The sequence below is a fragment of the Pieris napi genome, chromosome 4 (genome assembly GCF_905475465.1).
Source record: "Pieris napi chromosome 4, ilPieNapi1.2, whole genome shotgun sequence".
Classification (NCBI taxonomy): Eukaryota; Metazoa; Arthropoda; class Insecta; order Lepidoptera; family Pieridae; genus Pieris; species Pieris napi.
In genome coordinates, this window is record NC_062237.1 from 12,185,898 (window position 1) to 12,209,820 (window position 23,923).

Genomic DNA, 23,923 nt, shown 5'->3' on the forward strand with positions numbered 1-23,923 from the left:
AGTAGGGATTACTAAATTTGTTTGTATGAATATTGAATAAGATATCCTTATATCTCTTCAAAAATCTCATCAAACCGTGTTTTATCTTTTACGAACGTCTGCCCATTTTCATCACTTAGGGAGCGTTCAAGTATTACGTCACGCAATTTTTGGAGATTATTGGACCCCCCCCCCCCGTGTAACGTGCCGTAACGTTTTCCTGTACCCAAGTACAGTACTGTAAACCAAGTATAGTAAAACGTTTTGTGACGACCTAGTGACTCTTTATGCCTAAAAGTTACCATTATGTGGTGTAAAGTACTGGAAAGTCGAAAATAATATTAACAATAACGCGTAATTCAATCCCCGCCCCGCATCGTAACGTTTTACATAACCCCCCTCCAAAATTCGTTACGTAATACTTGAACGCTCCCTTAATCGTTTAATAGTTTTATAATATTCTTATTTAAAATGCGGCCATACATAAGCTGTAAAAAAAAAATATAAGTTCGTTGCAAAATCACCTTAATATTTGTATTCGCTAAGACATTATTATCCAAGACATCTATCTCAATACGAAATAAAGTGAAGGCGTAACAAATAAAGTCACTTACTCGTTATATTAGTTTGGACTTTTCCGTAAAAATATATTTTAGTATTCATAAGAAAAGTTATAAACGATTCAAAGTATTTCTAACAAATGTTACTACGCTAATGACACTTAAAACGACAAAGTGTCGAGACATTCCAAATTCAAATTGAAGACTTCGATCGTTAATTATAGAATTCCAAAAATGTCGTTTAAAATACCTGTAATAAATTCGTAGTTCTCTCACGTTCTCGACATATGTTTGAACTCCCAAAACCTAGCAGGACGAGTGATGAATAAGGACATGTAAGGAGATATAATATGTAATACGAAAGATATATTTCATGAAATAAAGATATATATGCGAATAAAGAATAAAGGCAGCTGGGGTGGCTACCTATTCGATTCAGACGTCACGCTCATCTTCTTCAACTTCTATACTCAATTCTTTTCAATCCGAAAACCCCTTCTTATTTTATTATCTCAAAAACCACTTCAAATTCTTAGGTCCTTCTAACTATATGTTACGCTCTTCTAATAGATGTTTATTGGAAATTCCATCCCACACTTCATCCTTCTTAGGCAATTCATTTACGATCTCCGCCATTAAGTTGTGGAATACGCTGCCCGACTCCATACGATTGGCTAACTCTTTGTCATCTTTTAAAACTCTTCTGTATAAACATTTCTTAACCTTATCCTATCCTGATCAATCGTGACTTGTGTAATTCTTATGTTTCCTTTTCTTTTGCATTGCATCACTATTAGCTGTTCATGAATATGTAAGATTAGCTTTTAAGTTTTGAGGTTGTTATTAATTTTTTTTGTATTACTTTAGATTAAGGTTCTATATATATATTTTTTTATTTAACATTTGTTTCTGCACTTGTCGCACGCATCATGTTTCTTTTTTTTTAGGTTTTCCCTTTAACTAGGGTTGCCTGGAAGAGATCGCCTATTAGCGATAAGGCCGCCCGTTGCATCCCTTATAACTTTTATGTATTGCGTTTTTTTTATTTGCAACGACGTGTAAATAAATAATTAAATAAAAATAAAGAATCCAATTTGAGTTTGACGTAAATTGTCTATTTAATACTTTTTGTAAATTGTAAAATAGTCTAGTCGACAAGTTGAAAATGGAACAAAATAGAGATACTACTCTTAAAATTATGTGCGATAGCTCATTGGATCCGGAATGACGTCTAGAAAAATGTGCTAAAAGCATGTATTAGCACATAAAAAATTGCAAAAGTTATAGACCATTAAAGATGAAAAAATAATGGCATTTAGTTTTTTGCCAATATTTAATAAACTATTAATATTTAAGAAATTTCAAATAAAGATTCTGAAAGAGGAGGAAATTTCTAATAAAAAACTCCGGACTCCCAGAACTCTATCACCATTATTTATAATGTTAATTTAACGCTGAAAATAGGTCTGCGGTTGACATTTTTAGGATTCGCGCGTGGCGTCAAAAGCGACTACGGCACATTAATTAATTTATTTAAGGTATTGAATATTATTTTTTAAATTTGAAAAAATTATGGTGTGTTCTGAACACTATAATTAATTTATTCCCGTTGAAAATTTTACTTAAAGTTAATTTTTCAACAAGTTAAATAATTGTTAACTAACGAAATTTTCTCGAACGACCGTCTTAACCGTCTAAAATACTTTGTTATATATGGTTGTTTTTGTTAATTTTAGCAGTTTTAGAAAAAAAATAAACAAAAGTTGAATATTTGTTTATAACAAATTGATAAGTTAATAAACAATAGAATTGTTGATTAAAAAAAATTTTTTTTCGGTTACTTTATAGAAGACTGTCAATTATGATTTTTAGGAAAAAACAAAATTCTTAACTAATTATTTAAACAACAGAAAATTAAAAAAAACGATTATAAACAATTAAAAATTGTTATTAAGGAAAAAATTTTTTTTTAAAAATCATAAAATTTTTAATGTAATAAAGTTGTGTTAATTTTTTTTAAAAAAATATTGATTTAATCATTTTGTTTAAAAAAAATTTATCAACAAATGGCGGGAATTTTTTTTTTTGCAAATCAATAAATATCTTGTATTAATAAAAAAACGATTATATGATGATTTAGAAAAAAAAATTTTTTTTAACATCATTACATGGATTTTTAAGTTTTTGTTTAAGTAAAAAAATTGTTATAAACAAAGTATAAATATTTTTTTAACTTTTATGGCACGATCTTGTTAAGTATGTATGTAAGAAAGGCTCTACGAAGCGAAATATTTTTACGACCATTATTTAAACATTTTTTTTCACTTACAATTAAGACGGTCGTTCGAGAAAATTTCGTTAGTTAACAATTATTTAACTTGTTGAAAAATTAACTTTAAGTAAAATTTTCAACGGGAATAAATTAATTATAGTGTTCAGAACACACCATAATTTTTTCAAATTTAAAAAATAATATTCAATACCTTAAATAAATTAATTAATGTGCCGTAGTCGCTTTTGACGCCACGCGCGAATCCTAAAAATGTCAACCGCAGACCTATTTTCAGCGTTAAATTAACATTATAAATAATGGTGATAGAGTTCTGGGAGTCTGGAGTTTTTTATTAGAAATTTCCTCCTCTTTCAGAATCTTTATTTGAAATTTCTTAAATATTAATAGTTTATTAAATATTGGCAAAAAACTAAATGCCATTATTTTTTCATCTTTAATGGTCTATAACTTTTGCAATTTTTTATGTGCTAATACATGCTTTTAGCACATTTTTCTAGACGTCATTCCGGATCCAATGAGCTATCGCACATAATTTTAAGAGTAGTATCTCTATTTTGTTCCATTTTCAACTTGTCGACTAGACTAAAAAGCATTACGCACTATGAATCAGTGATGCCAACTCCTGCAGACATTCCCTCTAGAACCAACTTCAAATACCCCTAAATATCGATTTAAAACCTAACTAAAATTTATGTTGTTCATTCGGTTTGATAGCTTTATAAGCAACAAAAACATTCAATTCGTATGCTAATAGTATAAAATAGATCTAGATAGATCTCTGAGTATTATATCTTTTTGATATTCAGTTATAGCTATACTTGGAGTTTATATTTGGTTTAGTTTGTTAACAGTGTATAAAATCGTGCGTTTTTTATATATATTTTATACTCATACTTATATTTAGGCGGTACATTTATTTAATCCTTCTAAAAACATCCCCCAGGACATCTTGCTTCCTCCAAAATTTGGTCAAGTTGGCATCATTGCTACGAATGCCATCTGACCGACCCATCTGTCATAAATTTCTGTTTTGTACCTAGTGTGTGCCTCCATTATGCGTCACCAAAACAAAGATATACCAGCGCCTGTAACGGTGAATAATGTGACTATATAACGATTTGATCACAAGTTATTGGCCATATACATGAAGGCACTTGATTATAAATAAAATGTAACACTCTAAGTATGAGTGCGTCTTATATTACAAATTTAAAGGGCACAAAAGAAGTTCCTTCTTTCCTTACCTTTACCCTACGAAGTTCTTCATGGGAATCACTAGAACTTTGTATGGATTTAGCTTTGATCAAAGTTGGTTTAAGCATAATGAATAACCTAACTGAAAGCGCATACTTGCTGGGAGTGATTATGAGACTGTACGTTCCGGAAAATTATCAGCGCTGCCGGAAATATAATTTCTCTGCTATTGGACTCGTACAGTCCAGCGTCAACAAGCTTCCAATCCTCTCACTCTCGCAGGGGTTTGGGGGTATTATTTGGGGGGGATTTTAAAATGTACTTAGAAAATATTAAGGTTTTTTGTTGAAATTTGCCCATATGATTTTAATACATAATTTTTTATGATCACCGCATAGTATATGTTATCAAACAAGAAACAAAGACCGTAGCGCAAATTGCACTAGCTTTATTCCAACCCTTGGTAAATAAGGATTGAATAACCATTGGAACCGGAAACTCTGTACGCAAAAATGCAAAGACTAACGGAATAGATATATTTTATGTAACATTTTGTTTTATATTCTTTACTCGATTTAGTACACACCCCGAGCCGACAATGTGTACGGAGAAAGTAATATTTAATTCCTGGATTAAAAAATAATAATTTACAATCTAATATGTAAAAAAAAAATTACATTACATTTTAAGTCAAAGGTAGCACACTGCTTAGTGTTGACGAAATACGTTGCGTCAGTAAAACCGTGAAGAAATGCTTTATTTATAATGTAGTATAAATTAAAAGCAAAGACTTTGGAGTAGAGCGATTCTTGGGCCGTGGCTTTGAAGTGCACAAGCCCTAATTAAAGATTTATAGGTAGATAGTACCGGTGACCCCAGAGCTGGTGCTTTCCTCGCTCTACGAATAAGCATCGCAATACAGCGAGGAAATGCTGCCAGCGTTAAAGGTACACTGCCAAAGGGACCAAACTTATTAAATTTGTTTTAATTTTTTTTTTTATATTTATTACTATGTAGGTTAAGAAAATAGTAAATACTGTATATTTGATTGTTATATTTAGGTTTTATTATTAAATGTAAAAATGTATAAATTAAATATGTATTTGTTAAAATAATACATTTAAAAAACCATAAAAGCAGTTACATAATATCGAGTAAAAATACGAAAAATTTAATTCAACGTGATTTTAATTGAAGAAGGAAAATTCGATCCCCAACCGGCTTCTTACCAATTAATGGTTTATTTGTCTAGCTGTTATCAAAGTTAGTATTAACACGCTCAACTTTAAACACTGATATTCTCAGCGGTGTACCAATGTAAAATTTGAAAAAGTAATCCAACCTAATTCAGGGTCGACTTTCGGATATCACATCTATGATCTAGGCTAACTCTTTCTCTTCTAGGCTCTCGTTTAAATCAATTAAAAAAGGGTGCGTGTACTTATGTACGCGCGTAAGAAGTTATACTTCTTTGGCTTTCTTTATTTTTTTTTAACATTAAATAATTAATAATAAATATTTAACGTTAATAATATAATAATATTTAATATTTAGTATATTATTCAATTATTAATTAATATTAATAATTATTATTATTTATCATTTTATTATATTAATCATTCAATTTAATAACTAGGTATGTTTCATAACCTTTTAACTAAGTAACAATAGGTCTTTGTGAAAAAGCATTGCTAAATTTCTTTGAAAAAATAATTAAAACTTCTTGGCGTAGCTGCTAACTTCACGAATATTCTATTTCTTTTTACTTGTAGATTGTCTTATTCCCATCTCGCTCGCGCACGCTCGGCGCCCGGCTGGTTTAAAAAGAATTCGTTAGTGGGCAACTTCATTCTGACAATTTTGTGTCACGGTATCGCGCATCGTAAAATTTCACTCTCATCAATTTTTCATAACGCGCCTAAAGAAGTATAACTTCAAAAAGTAGTAGATTTACCTAGTCTATCACTACATAAACCTCACCTATATTATCCTCATAGAAATTTTAATATTTAACAAAAACAAGTGTTTGATGTATTTGTACATACAGCTTATGTTAGGTCGGATGCAGCGCAAAGTAATCTCATTTTCAAATACGACTTCTGATGCACTTTAGAAACATATAAGGTTTGTTAGAGAAAGTAAACACACCGTGACTTATTGAGACAATACGAAGAGTTATATTTGTTACAAAGTAGTTTTACTATGAGTTTGTCAAGAATCAAAGTAAAACAATTTTACATAATGCGCGCTTTAAAATGCCTTTTAGGTAAACAAATTCATTTTGATTTTAACTGTATGTGTTTAAATGTGAGAGGAGTATTGGCCTAGGCTTCGGAGTGCGACTCTCATCCCTGAGGTCGTAGGTTCGATCACCGGCTGTGCACCAATGGACTTTCTTTCTATGCGCGCATTTAACATACGCTTGAATGATAAAGGAAAATATCGTGAGGAAACCGACATGTCTTAGACTCAAAACGTCGACGTGTGTCACGCACAGGAGGCTGATTACCTACTTGCCTATAAGACAAATGATCATGAAACAGATACAGAAATCTGAGGCACAGACCTAAAAAGTTTGTAGCGCCACTGATTTATTTATTTATTTTATGTGTTAAAATGTGTGTCTTATTTGTGTAAAACTATATTATTCATATTAAATGTATGATTACTACGTTACGCAAAAGCGTTTCCCTTTATTTATTATTTGCAGCATAATTTATATGCAGAAAAACATATCGAAGTGTGGGCATTCGGTCGAAGTAGCCAGAAATGTGTTTAACGGTTGACTTATTTTTTAACTAATTGACATACATTACCGTAAAATACAGTGGCGGTTTTACAAATTTTCAACACAGGCTGAGAAGTTTCTGCTGCCCTTGCCTCTATATTTATCATATCCAAGATTGTTTTTACAATCCAACAATTTCGTTGAAATTGCATGTAAAATAATGTTATTGGGTTTGATTTTTGTTTATACACAAACCATCCAGTTCGCAGCCTCCAACCAGTACTAGGACATTTTGTACAGCCTTGCGATTCTGTAACTCACTTTTCGAACTCACACAGCGGTTTTCGCATCGGCGGTCGCTCTCAAATCTGTCGTGAAGCAGTCATTTTAAGATTTTGCATTCTGATAAACAATAAACTACAAGCTCCCATCTTTTCAACAAACATCTGAAAAGTGAAATTAAATTTTGACGCCTACTTAAAGCTATATAAAGAATGAATACTTTTTTAACACACTCAATTTTCGCCGAAGTTGTAAGTATTAAAAATAAGCCAAGCAAGTTCTCTTCTAATTGGAAATTCTTCAAGTTCGCAGCCAGAAGTTACAACCATTTGACATCTTTTACTAATTGCGCTCGTTTCGAACACATTCCAAATCTATTCCAACCGATTATCTAGTACCGGTATTTAGCAGTAGAAAAATTAATTTAAAAACGATTATTTATAAAAAATATATATTGAAGCTACAAATACTTAAATCTTTTATTCAGTACTTGCTTAAAGTATTGCTATCTTTCTTTCTATTGTATATAGTAAATCAATTAAATTCATTCATTATTTTTCTTAGCCCCTTATTGTACATAGACTTGATATATTCAGTCTAGGGATAGTATGTGTATGACCTATTATATACAGGAGTACACTTAACGCTAAATCACGACTCTGAGTTAATTCTAATGCCAAATCAGACGCCGTCGAAAAGATCTGCCCAGTTCATAAAGTCATTCTAGAGACTTACCCTAAACGATTCTTGCACAATAATATTCGGTAAGTCTGGAAAACTATGAGGCCATTCATGAAAATGTGATGAATTTATACAGGATATGATGTCTAAAACGTAATTTGGTCAATCATTTATATTGTTATTATATAACAGGAGGCAAACGGGCAGGATGGTCATCTGGTATTAAGTGATACTGCCGCACATGGACACTTACATTACCAGAAGGCTCGCAAGTGCGTTGACGGCCTCTTATGATTTGGTACGCTCTTTTCTTCCTTAGTCGAATTGATTCGGATAACTTGTCCCTGCAATAGGTACGTATCCCATACGTATCATAATATGTGACAACGAATCCTTAAATCTTTAAACAAAATAAATAATTCTTTTATCTAATTATACTATTATAACTCCGTCTCTTAGTTTCAAATTATATTCACGCTGTGAAGAAAAGAGATGAATTCTAAAATTGTGCAATTACACTGATTATTTGTTTGTAAATGAGGTGTTATATCACTTATTTATTTTTTACATAACCAGAAATAATATTAATTTCTAAGAGCAGCTTCGAATATAAAAAATGCGGATCAAATTTCAGAGCGTACTTATATGAAATATTTCTGAATTCATCGGCTTACAAAACTATTTATAAGAACGAATATGAAGGATAAAGGAAAAACTCCATGACGAATTATCAGCCTTTTGAATAGTGTACCACAAAGAACGGTTCCGTGTCCATTGATACAGAATAATAAATTAAAATGATAAGCCCTGAGTATTCAATCCATATATACTTACATGAAAGGTATTGTCAGTCGAAGGGATGTGGAGAAAATTAGTTTGGGAACAATAGCAGAGGTAAGGTTAGATAATAATATTTTACTACTAATATTTTGCCCGTACAATAGTTTACAATACGGATAAACACTCACTAAAAAATATACAATTGGGAACTAAATAAATATTATAGGCAAAAAGGTAAACAAAATAAAAATTAAAAATACACTTTGTAGACAAGCATCTCAAGTAGAGGATTATATTCAAGATGCTTGGAAAGATGCTGGTACTGCTCCAAAAAAAAATCAAAACATAAAAAAAGGACAATCAAACTAGACAAAATCAACTGGTTGCCTAGTCATATAGGTTTATATTTACTTTTATCTTTATTTTTTTTGTTTGACTGTATTTTAATTATTTCTTGTTTTATAAAGAATAATGTAAAATCTATAGATGCAATATTTGTTATATGTGTTATTAATTTGTGAGTGACAATGTATTTAAACAATAATTTAGTTATCTGCTGCATTGTTTTTTATAACACCATGCGCCTATTTTATTTTAGTATAGTAGTTTTTTTAATCTTGGTCATGGTTTTTATATATAATTATCAAATGTATACAAAATATTGTAAAAACTATTTTAAAAGAGTAAGCACGGAGTTTCGTGTCCATTATTCTCCATATGAAACTACCTTTTGGAAGGGTCGGAAAATTATATTTCTTTTTTTTATAATTAGGTGCAATCCCGGCAAAATTATTTGGAGGGGTTCCAATCAAGGTCCCCCGAGACTCCTACATAATCAGTATTATCATATGCGACTTATTTCTAATAAACTTGAAATGCGTATAGCGCCCGAACGAAACTAGCAAGTCCATCCAAAAAAGATCGGCCGAGTTAAAAAATTATAGATCATTCATCAAAATTTATGAAAATAAAAATATGTTTTCTAACAAATTGGTTAAAAAGCAATTAAAGCTTTAGCTAACTACAACACAAATTATGAAGATGTTTACATTTCCACCTTACCAAAGAGGGTGTGAGGAAATATTTTGGGAGGCGGGAAGACTATGACTTTATTTAGCAGTATTTCTGATTATTTATGTTTTTTTATATTCCATTAATAAAATTTTATTCATGTATGTAAATATATTAGTCTAGTCGACAAGTTGAAAATGGAACAAAATAGAGATACTGCTCCTAAAATTATGTACGATAGCTCATTGGATCCGGAATGACGTCTAGAAAAATGTGCTAAAAGCGTGTATTAGCACATAAAAAATTGCAAAAGTTATAGACAATTAAAGATGAAAAAAAATGGCATTTAGTTTTTTGCCAATATTTAATAAACTATTAATATTTAAGAAATTTCAAATAAAGATTCTGAAAGAGAAGGAAATTTCCTATAAAAAACTCCTTACTCCCGGAACTCCAAAAAAAATTTTTAATTTTAAATAAAAGTAATATTCATGATAATCAAAAAATTTACAAAAAAATTTTTTCTATACTTTGTTATATATGGTTGTAATTTATAACAACTTGGTAAGTTAATAAACAATATGAATGAGCTATCGCACATAATTTTAAGAGAAGTATCTCTATTTTGTTCCATTTTCAACTTGTCGACTAGACTATATAGTATTTACCATTTCCTTAACCTACATAGTAATAATAAAAATAAAATTAAAACAAAAGTAGCCATATTTTAGATTTTTCTTTAAAACATTAAGTTGTCATTTGTTTTAATAATGTTTGTTGTAATTTCAGTTTTCTTTATCTATTAATGTATCAACTTGTGTTTTCTGTTCATATATTTTATTTATCAATAAAATCTGTTTTGGCTTTGTATATTGTCTAAGTGTTTTTTGCATATGTGTAGCTGTAAAATTACTTATAAATATAATAAAGCGAAAACAATATTTTATTCTGTTTTAGTTTAAATCACGTTAAAAACATACATCTGTTCCTCGAAGTCAGAGATGGTTTAATTAAAAAAAATTACGTAGCTTCATCATGGCGCAAGTTGTGTTATATAAAGCGGGCGGATTACTTACAGGTGAAGGAAATCGCATAGAATCGACTGGTCAACGTATCCTTATGGTTTAATCTTGACTAGTTTCATCTAAATCTGTACACTTACTTGAAAAAAACCTGTAGCGCTATAACTCTTCGTCTCTTAGATTTGTGTATCGGTTGCTTGATAATTGTTTTTTTAAAGCAGGTGATCAGCCCTCTGTGCTAATTAGGCCTAAGGCCAGTTAGATAGATAGAAAGAAAACAACCGGGAGTTATTTCAAAATAATGGAGATGTTTTTACCTAATAGCCTACCCCCGGGCGAGGTTTATACCCGGGCAGTGGGCCGTTATTTTTTTAATTTTATTCTAAGGGTTTGTTTCTATTATTTTTACGTATTGGATCAAGATTTTACTCAAAGGAAACTTTTAAGCATATGAGTATTTGATATATTATCTAATAAGAAATAATTTCTTTCTTCTATAAATACTTTTTGAGGAAATTACGGCTTCCAGCATTAAAGGTACACTGCCACAGGGCCTTAAAATTTGTTTTAATTTTATATTTATTTAATTTTAGTGACACGATGAGCAGTGTTGGCCTAGTGGCTCATCCCTGAGATCGTAGGTCCGATCCTGAGCTGTGGATTGTCGTTCTATGTGCGTATTTAACATTCGCTCGAACGGTGAAGGAAAGGATCGTGAGGAAACCGCCTCGACTTAAATACGAGGCGGCGTGTGTCAGGTACAGGGTCACCCAATTGCACAAAAATATGCCGCGTTTTTTCGAAGAAAAGGGAGAGAGCGATTGAGACCGATTGAGAGAGAGTGAGAAGGGAGAATTACCTTATAGAAATTCTATTTTTAAAATTAAAATTTCGTCAAGAGAATTTATGAAATATTAGTATTTTATATTTTATTTTTTATGCAAAATAATTTTAAGAAATCTCAAATGACGAATCGTAAATTAAAATGCTACGTGTTTTTACTATCGAAGAAATAGATTTAAAAAATTAAATTTTTAATTTGTATAAATTTTCTACTATTAAATTCCTAGCATATGTGTGTTCCTAGCATCCCTCCCTCGTCTCGGAAATCTAAAGTTTTAGATATGTATAAATATGAACAAGAGTTAAAAATTAGTTTGCCAAAGAAGTTTCACTTCTGATATTTGTACTTTGTACGCACGCATTTGTATAAGACAATAATAATAAACCAACTCATAGTTAAAATAATAACAGTACCAAGTTACATTTTTACACTAATTAGCGTCGAGTAATTGGCTTTCCGACCCGAGCTTGGTTGCAAATGCAACAAGCATTAATCCCCTTTTATTTACAATGTATAAAATATATTTAAGCGGCAATGCCAAGGGACCGCAATGCCTGGATCGGGTTCGATTCCTGATCGGAAAAATATTTTGATCTGCGCCAGTAGGACTAGACATTCACGGACGGAGTTTAGCAATTGAATTGCCGTGAAATACTATTGAGTCAGACTTATAGAACAACAAGTAATATATCAAATGTAGAATGCTGAGAACCCTAATGGCCCATAAAAACGTGAGGGTTCTAAAACAATTTTTAGATATTAGCAGTTAAATAGAACACCTTTATGAAATTCCGTAAGCGACTTCAAAATATCTAATATAATCCGTAGTAACTAGTTTTTAATCCGTCCAAAAATATTTATTTATCTATTTCTTAACTTATTTTATTTTCTTATTATTTTCAATTTTTTTACCATATACTTTTACACACAAATCTTCACAGACATCTTTACTTACTCTGTTAACTTTTATTATTATTATGTTTTCTACTATTATTATTACATTATTTTTCTGTTTTTGCGTCCGAGGCTTACACTAGCTATTGTAGTCTCTGGCAGAAGACCAGCACTGTGGTACGTCTGCTCCTCAGCATAATGCTGAGCCAGGGCCAGATACAACCACAAAACACACATTACACACTTAAAATGTATCTTATTCCTTAAAAAAACATTTTTTTATTTTTTTTCTTTACTTTTGTTGCGTCAGTAATCATTTGTATGTCTATATCTAGTTTCGCCCTGCATTTTACAATATGTTTTATATTATTTATATGTGAAATAAAAAGATCCTGAAAAACTCGCTAAGATTGTATCGTTAAAATATTATAATTATAGAACGAATTGCTAAATAAATTAGAAATTGTACTTTTCTGAAACAAATGCGCGTGAACTGTAATCAGTTTAAGGGAATATCAAATTTCTCAATCTCTCCAAGATCCTATTTACGAAAAACCCCCTTCGACGTCCGATAAAATTTATTCAATGATAATTAAGCATTAATTAAATACCATATTTTCAAGAGTAATTACGTTAATAGCATGAAACTGACAGCGCAGCTGCAGTAGACCATTTCTAACTAAAATATTAATAAGAACTCAGAGGAAAATTTATGGCGCATTAAACATTTATGATCTAACGTTTCCAGGAGTCAAGGGAAGGCAGATACCGGAAATAGTGACTATTTGATCAATTTCGAGAATGCGTAATACCTATCAATATATTCTTGGACTAGCTAAAATATTTGCTTGCTTAGAATTAACAACAACTTTCGGATGAAGAAGGTACAGGCCAATTTTAATGGTTTCGATTTTCGTCCTATAATTTAATAGTTTAACATTTCGTCAAAGTCAAAATCATTTTATTTATATAGGTAACACAATGTACACTTATGAACGTCAAAAAAAAGCAAATATGAAATGCTTCTAATTTCACATTTACTGCCAGTTCTCAAATCAAGGGCGTAGAATGGAAGAGAAGAACTGGCAATAATCTCTCCGCTACTCTTTTTAATCGCCAAGTTTTTTGTTTTACACAACGTTTGTAAGGAGCTGCAACCATTACACCATGTTCCATATGACATCTTAAGTAATAAATAATAATGAAATAAATTAAAAACAAAGATTTGTCGTCTATCAGTAGGAGGCATAATGAAATAGGAGCACGCACTTACATTCTCGAAAACAGACCCAGAAATGTGTCTATACAGGTATTACTACCTTCACACAACAACATTATAACCTCAGTTTTATTAAATTAAAACTAAGCCTGAACCGTACTATACCTATTCAATAGTAAACAAAGATACGAACCTAACTGCCGATATAATTCGCATTTATATTTTCAAATGAAGCATTTATGTCGACGCTTAAACTTTGTATACTTACCAGATTTTCTATCAACAGTCTGATAGAAAATCTAACAAAAAAAAACTTTTAAATAAAAATTAAATATTCAATGATTTTTTAATCGAAATTTCACTATCAAATACGTTTTACAGAAGATTCTATTGACTCCAAAAAGGCATAAGGGTGGGAAAACGACAGACGAAAGACGAATCCGAGCTATTGATTGTGACTGGACGAACAGGCATCTTCGCGTATCAATGAGTACTGGGATTTCAAAATCTCTTTACGACTGGCCCACACTACCGCTAAGGTTTGAGGATAACAGTCGTTAGTGTGTCGCAAACTAATTTTGTCTCTAGCCCCTGGGCTTGTTGTTGACCAATCACAAAAAAGGGAACGGGTGGTGCTTCTACATTCTCACCGCTAAAGGTAAATTAATATAAATATTTATATCCATATTATCTCCAAATATTCTTTTCAAACTCAAACTCAAAATATCTTTATTCATGTAGGTAAACAAGTACACTTATGAATTGTCAGAAAGAAGTTAAATTAATTGTAAATTTACATTTACTACCAGGGCGTAGAGCGGGTATAAAGAACTGGCAAGAAACTTTCCGCCACTCACTTTTCGAAGGAGATAAGCAAATCGAGTTGCTTTTTAAGATTTAAAACACACACACTTACACATTACACATCGCACACACATCTCAATCAATAAATTATTAGTAAGTTGTCTTGGTTAGTTAAGTTCGTATATGGTGTAATGCGTTTGGCTATGTTTTTAATTTAAAATTTTGTATATATATCTTAAGAAACTGCTCTTGTACCGATAAACTGTTAAACAAATAAAACGAACGATGGTTTCGTTTGTTTATGACGTCTATAGTTTAATCCACACGATACCACCCGTGTCGGTGTCACCGCCGTGTCGCTCGACGAATCACAATCAAGCGAAACGCGCCATAGTATACTCTTTCATTTTAAAATTAAACAACTGATTATATATATTTGTATCAATTGTATTTTTAACTCTTTAGTTTAAAGGAATTTAATGAAATTTATACTGTGTAGTCCTTCAGACACTAAAACTTATACACCATAGCTGCTATTTGGTGGTTTTCTGTACATTTAGTTTACGTATATTAAGCAATAATTTCAGACGTTTACGCATTATCAAAACTAATAACAGTTTTGTTGCTAATTAAAAGTTATATTTAGCGTACTTACTTTAAGCTCTCAAAACACTGTATAATATTGAAATTTGGTTTAATTATAAATTCAAATTGTATTTACATAACATTTCGGAACAATTTGGAATTCGTTGGCAATTGGACAGTACGCCCAATTTAACAACCTACAAATATCGTTTGTAACAGGAAATTTCAGAGCAACGAAATATAGGCTTCATTGATTCGACACTATGCCACATTAATTTTCATAAGTTCCGTTTATTGAAATTATTTTGGTAACGCAATATCAGAAATACCCAATGTATTTGTGTTACATTTTCAATTATCTTTCTTTATCTTTATCATTGTATTTTTTAGGTGATTGCATAACATTATCGTGTAATACTTCATCTGTATTTTAATAAGAATAAATGTTTTATAAAAAAAATGAAATCCTTACAACCTCCTCGTGGGACTTGTAAAATTTAATCAGTCTTTCTTAATAATGCAATGCATTTTCAATGATCCTTCTTTGTAAATGCGCATATCAAATAAGAATCAAATCCGGCGTGTTATAGAGTTATCACACACAAACACACACACACGCTCAACGCACACATCTACAAAATACCCGTATTAATAACTTTTTGTTACTATCTAATATATAAAATTCGCGTGTCACAATGTTCGTTCCTATACTCCTCCAAAATGGCTCGACTGATTCTTATTAAATTTTGTAAGCATATTCTGTAAGTTTGAGAAACGGCTACTATTTTTCAAACCCCTAAGTGATAAATAGTCTCCATAACAAAAAAAAAATTTTTTTTAGAATTTTTGTTTTTATTTTTTTTGATACAGCATACAAAAATACCTCTCTACGATCAACCCCTATTTTTTATTCTTGTATATAGTTATTTTTAAATAGAAATAATATACATGGCAAAACAAACGTTTGCCGGGTTAGCTAGTATGGTATAAAATAAACAATTTAGAAATTTTGAATTCTGAATAATGTAAAACGAAACGACCGCGCCTCTCGCTCGAATGTAATTGGTCAACCGGAAGGATGGAGCGTGACGCGTATATATTATTGCAACGACGCTATGGACCAAATATAATCGATCCGAACGTGCGTGCCGCCACCTTCGACTTCACACAGTTACAATTGATTGACGGTTCATAAAATTATCACTTTGAAATCTATACAACCGTTTTGCCCGCAATGGTTGTCTAAATGGGTCGTTTACATTTGATGTACAGGCAGTCCTCGACTTACGTCGTTTTAAGTTACGTCGAACAATGTTTTGACACTATTCCTCAAGCATACGTCATTTGTTTCGATTTCCGTCATAGGAGAATTCACTTGTCTCGTGCATATTTGGAGAAACCCATGAAAGTTTTTGAAGAAAATGATCCTGATTTTGAGAGAAATTTCAACGTTAATAACAAAATTTGTGCAGCCTATCAATGTTACCATATAGATAGCAAGAACAAAGAAAAAAACAATCTAGAATTGTTAGTTTAATTAAGCCAAAAGTTTGATTTAACACTTATTATCTACAATAATCAGTCTATTATTATTATTATTAACGTCGAACAACAATGAACGTAGCACTAAATAGTAACATTGACCCTTTTTCGCACTCCTCTACTGCTTCATTTAAGAATAAGTTAAACCTCTTAATGTTTTAAGCCTTGTATCTTCCTTGTTTTTTTTTATAGCTGCAAGTTTGTTTGTCGTTCTTCTAATTTATAAGTTTTGTGATGTCATGTTTTGTATTGTTTTACTTTGTATTGTATTTTTATCAGTGAAACTTTTTGTGGATATGTCCAATGTGTTTATTTTATGTTTTACTTTTATTTTATTTTTACTGTTAAATTAATGAACGTCGAATCGTAATACTTGATTTCGTATAGTTGAGAACAATTCTGTAATATTTACGTAACATTAAATTTTATGTGAACTTAAAAGTAACTTTAGATGCTTGAAGATATTATAAAAACACTAGACTCGGAATTTTATGGCGAGCTTTCGCCGACTGAGCGTATATTTTTGTATAATTATCCGTGAAGTCCTATAGAATTATTTTAACTGACAACTTGTATAAAGACGTTATCTATTAATTTCATAGACTACCAGAGGGACAAGTAGCCAAGCGGTTTTGTAAAAATCAATTCCCGGTCGTAGTGCATCTTCTACCGCATTTACCACGGAAAGTATTCAAGGGAGTTGTTCGCGCTAATACCTGCAGCTGAGTTTCATGATCGATCGTCAAGACAATCATCCGTATCACCTCGCCGTCGGTCGTTCCATAACTGAGCGTTTCTAAAGGAAGTTATTGCCGCGCACCACCACTATGTGGAACCAGCTGCCCACTGAAGCATTTTCGAACCAATTCGACTTAGGGTCCTTCAATTCTTAAAAGGCCGGCAACGCACTTGCGAGCATACTGGCACTGTGTCCATGGGCGGCGATATCACTTAACATCAGATGAGCCTACTGACCGTTGCCTCGTATTGCATAATAATCCTCCAATGCGTTTCGAATACCCGGACTGCATGGTTAATCCGCTTCCATAGCGAATTGTTCTAGAAGGTACTTTGTCGGGTCAAAAACATATGTCAGAGGCCAAAAAAACATAAAATAAAAGCCGACCCCTGCGTGCCCTTAGAGTGGTTTGCGTAAAATATTTGTAGGTTTTTATCTTGAATTGATAATGCCATTCTAACACACACATGTGTTAGCGCACCAACGGTAAATATTGATTTCACACTACCTACACTTGTTGTTGCTAATTACATATATCGCTGTACCACTGTTTTTTATTTTATATTCTTCTTATTAAGAGTAACATAGTATGTCGGTCATCATATTTTACAAAAAAGTATGTTCCTTTAGACCGTGATATGCAACCATAAAGCAAATATATTACAAATGAAACTAGAAAAAAAAATCAAATTCAATCAATGCACTTTCAAAATGGACGAAATAATTTTTCGTCCGATACTAATTCGAACGGAAATGAGTCCGATGTTTATCAAACGCCAGGAAAATAGAACATCAATGAAAACAATACCTGTTTTCAATCAGCAACAAAAACGCTTAAACATTGATTAAAATTTCAATATGACTTGAAACAGAAAAAATGTTTTGTTATTAATGTTACGAGTTGCCTAGGGCTATTTGGGAAATTAATTTTATATATTAAATGCGAGAGCGACGCTACAATGGCTCAAAGGATTACACTTGGAGATAGATTGTCTGAAGAATTGATGTTCAGTGAAAAAATGTGGATTTTCACCTTGATCATAGTCGCGGTTATCATGTGTTCGATAGCTATGACAGGCTATGTGCCTTAAGCGAAATGACAAAGAGTTATTATCTACATTAATCAACAAGGGATTTGTTTTTATAAGTTTGATTATTATTATTAGCTATGACCCTAGCTAAGTTCGGTGGGGGTTGGAGGAATGTTCAAAAAAAGGGTGCGTGTACTTATGTACGCGCGTAAGAAGTTCTACTTCTTTGGCTTTCTTTATTTTTTTTAAATATTAAATAATTAATAATAAATATTTAACGGTAATAATTTAATAATATTTAATATTTAGTATATTATTCAATTATTAATTAATAATAATTATTATTACTAATTATTTTATTATATTATTCATTCAAATTAATAACTAGGTATGTTTCATAACCTTTTAACTAAGTAACAATAGGTTTTTGTGAAAAAGCATTGCTAAATTTCTTTGAAAAAATAATTAAATCTCCTTTATTTGTTTAAAAGGTACACAACAAAGGTCATTATGGTCATTCAAAAACTTCACGCATATTCTATTTCTTTTTACTTGTAGATTGTCTTATTCCCATCTCGCTCGCGCACGCTCGGCGCCCGGCTGGTTTAAAAAGAATTCGTTAGTGGGCAACTTCATTCTGTTAATTTTATGTCACGGTGCGCGCGCATCGTAAAATTTCACTCTCATCAATTTTTCATAACGCGCCTAAAGAAGTATAACTTAAATAAATGGAACACATTGTTCGAAGCTAGGTGTCAGCTGGTTTTGTTTAAAATATGAGCTTACTACCACTAACTAACATAAAATTAGGGTTGCGACGCTAACAAAAAACTAACTTGACTTATTTAAGGGTTCTTAAATCTCAGTGACATTTCAATATAAGCGTAGTCGACCCATTGGACAGTATCGGAAACGAGAATTTATGAGTGTGGGAAAAACTAAAGGGCACATTTCTTACTAAACTGACGTATTACTATCTATTGGCTCCAAGTGTAAGTTGATTGCGAACATTTGATTTGCGCTTCTAATTATTAACTAATATATATATTACTAGCCGTTTCGCGCGCTTTGCTGGACGAATTAAAATAAATTTTATGTTTCATTATTTTATTTTTTTTCATATTTTTATTATTCTTCTTTTTAACTTCCCGCTAAGAAAATTGAAATATTTCGAAAATCGAGTTTTTAACAGATGTTGACGTTTAGAGGTTCTAGGAAGCCTCCCCGAATGTTTCCGCGGTGAAGTCCGTATGGATAAATTTTCATAAAAGTAAAACAGCAATAAAAAAAAGGAAGGAACGTTGGAATTTAATAACTAAATAGCCATAAACCATCTAGGAAAAATTTCGCATCGAATGGTGGTAGTTTCATGTCGATACGATCAGTGGTTTAGGCGTGATTGAGCCTCAAACGAAGACCATTTTCATTATATATATATATAGAAAGATATATGCAACTTAACTACTACTACATAACTCCCGGCTGGATCAAAAATATAAGGCCTCATAGATTGACATTGATATGCATTGATAACCTTTCATTGTCAACTAATTAAATTCTGTTTTTTCTTTTACACTAAAAATATTTGGCATGTTTACCTTCTTGTTTTATATTAAAAAAACTATATGTGAAGATTTGTAATTGGCCCATAATTTTATATATATATACTAGCTGACCGGGCAAACGTCGTTTTGCCATGTATATCATATTTTATAATAAAAAAAGGGGTTGATCGTAGAGGGGTGAAAATTAGGGGTTGTATGTATTTTTTAATGTTGTATCATAAAAAAATAAAAACAAAATATTTAGGGGTGGACTATCCTTAACATTTAGGGGGATGAAAAATAGATGTTGTCCGATTCTCAGACATACCCAATAAGCACACAAAATTTCATGAGAATCGGTCGAGCCGTTTCGGAGGAGTATAGCAACGAAAACAGTGACACGAGAATTTTATATATTAGATATATATATACATATACATCTATTTCTGTATTGTGCTGTGAATCTTCTGAATAAATTTTAAAAAAATTCAGGGATGATGGTGAAATTTTTTTGATAACGGTTAGCGTATGAATTTCTTGAAAGACATACAAATCATTCCTCCTTATATCATATATCACATATCATGTAAGTATACGAGATTATATTAAGAATAAATACTTAATAGTATAAACTATAAAGCATCTTAATTGTACTTGTTTTCGTATGTACGTAAAAAATGATAGTCGATTTGATCTGAAAAGCCAGCACGAACTTCGTCAAGGTCCAAATAACACTTTTTCTTTCAACACAATTATTGTTATTATTCTATAAAAAATATATAAATCAGTGGCCTCAGATTTCTTTATCTGTTTCGTGATCAATTGTCAATCTAATAGGCAAGTAGATGATCAGCCTCCTGTGTCTGACACGCCGTGGATTATTGGGTCTAGGGCAAGTCGTTTTCCTAGCGATGTTTCCTTCACCGAATCGAGTGAATACTAAATGCGCACATAGACAGAAAGTACATTGGTGCACAGCCGAGGATCGAACCTACGAACTCAGGGTTGAGAGTCGCACGCTTAATCCACTAGGCCAACACTGCTCAAATATTCTATGAATAAAGTATTTATAATTTTCTTAACCTACATAATAATAATAATTAAAAATTAATAGAAAATAAATAAAGAAAGTTTATTTTTTTATTCTATTAATTATTGATTTATCTTTCTTGCTAATTGTTACAGAACAATAAATCTTTGCTATGGGTATATAGGTATATACATTTATATAGTTAAGAACTTTAGTTTAGTAACTTTAGCAGCAAAAAATAAGTAAAAGCCTGACGAACACGGCTTAGGCAAGAGAGACGGATTAAAGCCCAGTATGTTTGTATGTACTATTAGGATCTAAGAAATATTGACATAAAATATTCAGTAAACAAACTCCTTTGTATAAAAGAAGACTTAAAAAAATATTAATAGCTTTTTACTTTCTGAAACATTTCACAAGAGTACATTGAGAAATTGCCAAAAGTTTCATAAAATTTGTATGTGTTCTTTCGGAGTTTTGAAAGCTTGTAACCCTTTACGAAAAACAACAATGTGACAGTACAAACACCTTGATAATTTTCAGTGTTTTTCTTTGTAAACGAAAAAAGAATCTTTTGTTAAAGTATTTATACCCAATTTCAAGACTTGAATAATATATTATTGATCACGTACTCGAACAGACCCAAGAGTAAAATAGGACCGGTGTTGAGTTTTTACAAACGGTATATAATCAAAATAAAGGATAATAATAATTTCACTAAACGTACGCTGAACATTATCCCACAAAAGAATAACTAAATTAGTGCGTTCTTTGACTGTACGTTTTAATAATTACTGTTAATTTCTTCGGAGTTACAACGCAAATTATTTAAATAGTTTTATAACAGACTGCTTATTAATTATCTTATCATTCCGCCATCCAATGCGCAGAGATGAGTCAAAAAGTCAAAAATCATTTATTCATATAGGTACACTTATGAACGTCAAAAAAGAAATATACATGAAATACTTCTAATTTTACATTTACTGCCAGTTCTCAAGCCAAGGGCGTAGAACGGAAGAGAAGAACGGGAAATAAATAGCTGAGAACTTGGAGAAACTGATCGTGGTTTGTATATCGGAAGTCAAGATGCCGTTCACCAACCAGATTGACCAATCAAGTGAAAGACTTATCGTCCTGGATACTGTATGCTGTAATAAAAGGTGCTGGACCTCTGTCTTGTCGTGGTTAGAAACCGGTGGAAACAGATAGCCCACTCCAAATAATTCATTGCTGACCACGACCCTCAGACATGAGATACCAACTGAAGAGAGAAATTACAGACTGCTACTATGACACAATTAAGAATTTATGGGTTTTTTTCAACGCCCTAGTCTACTATATAATTATATAGATAGTATATCGACGAAGGCTGTATAACAGGACGAATGAAAGATAATGCATAAACGAAAAAACTTTTTTAAGAGCTACGTTTGCGCTGTGTAAATGATTTAAGTTACAAAATTCGTAAAAAGACCACGATAACATACGTCAATCTTTTCAAGTTAAATATAACATTTTGTATTATAAACCAATTGATTCTAAATTAATTCAATATTTCCAAATTTTAATAAGCATATTTATGTAATTCAACAAGTATTTAATTATGGACAGAACTTCTTATGGTTTCTTATGAAAATTTATCATGTAATTGCAATAAATAACTTATTAAATATCATAGTGTGGGGTGCTTTGTGACTGACAATTAATTATAGGCTTGTGTGTTATTTGTTAAATACTTCTATTTATTCATTGTTGTTGTTTCTTTGTATTCATTTATGTTGTTTACTTTTTTGTGTTGTAAAACTGATAATAGTCTATGCAAAGAGAATAATTATAGGTACCTTAATATTTCTGTGTAACAAAGTTATAAGATAACCATATATACAATATAACTACAACGAAACAATTTTCAAATACCATGCGCGCATATGCGAGGCTGTAAGTAGCCCGGGCCAAAGCTATTTTTTACGAATTCTCAAAAGCAAGATCAGTCTTATTCAATTTAAACGAATTTGTAAAAGAAGAATCGTTTTTAATTTGTTATACGGCACACATATTACATTAAATTGAATTTCTTTCACGGAAATTGACAAAGAGATTAATCCCCGCCAAATTCGTGAGATGTGACACTTCAGCTATACGTATAATATTACTGACGGAAATAATGAGTTAAAACAGTACTCAGTACAGGTAACGTACCTGGATTTTTATGAAAACATACCTACGATCTCTATTATAGTAATAATAATGAAATCGGTGCAATGACCTACGAGATTTAGTTACTGGTAAGGAAAAAAGCTTTTTAGCTCCTAATCAGACTTGTCAACATCTTTAATACATTACTATAGTATTAGTGACTCTGAGAACTGATAAAATTACTGTCATTAAGTCGTAAAGTTAAGATTAGTCTTAATAATAAAACTTACCTTACAATCCAATAGGCGTGTGAAGACAAAGAACAACACTTCAAACAGAATATACTATAATATTAACATTAAGTCTAAAATTAATATTATTAATAGCATAATTCACGTGTTTATATATTAATAGAATTATATGAATACTGCTCGCGCGGAACGAGCGCCTGGCTTGCAATTCTCAGCAAAACTAACGTAAGAATGAATGGTGCCGAATTGCTCGGAGTCCCGGGATGCGAGAATGTATGATTGTATGGGGTTGTTTACACAGCTACGCCCACTACTACACTGATATACTACTATATTGATATAAAAATTGTTAACCGGTAACATAAGTGTTTTAATTTAAGGTCTATACGAATTTTCTTTGTTATTAGCCTGTTTTCGCTCGGTTGCATATTTTAATGAATAATATATTACTTCTATTTATTATTCATTGTTGTTGTTTACTTGTATTCTTTTTTGTTGAGTAACTGTTAAAAAAATGTAATGGCTGTATTTTTATCTACTAGTGTTCTGTTTCTTGGTGTTGTTTTTTACTATCTATTATTATAATTTCTTATGTAAGGAAATGTTATTACGTACAAATAAATATCTTAAACCGTAACCATTGTTTATTCGGAATAATAGCATTCTAATGGATTTTTTTTTAAATCATACCAGTGAATTTCGATTTGACAGTAAACATATAAAAACACACAATTTTCTCTTTTTAATATATATGAGTTTAGATTCCTCATT

The 23,923-nt window shown here is 31.3% G+C and overlaps 1 protein-coding gene across 1 annotated transcript in view; it reads right to left on the minus strand.

The window, feature by feature from the left end:
• LOC125049173 overlaps nucleotides 1-23,357 on the minus strand; it is a 66,100-nt gene extending 42,743 nt beyond the window's left edge. The window contains exon 1 of the mRNA XM_047648317.1: nucleotides 23,192-23,357. The gene's annotated coding sequence lies outside the window, so the exon portion shown is untranslated. The remainder of the gene's footprint in view (nucleotides 1-23,191) is intronic.
• Between the last annotated feature and the right edge of the window lie 566 nt (nucleotides 23,358-23,923).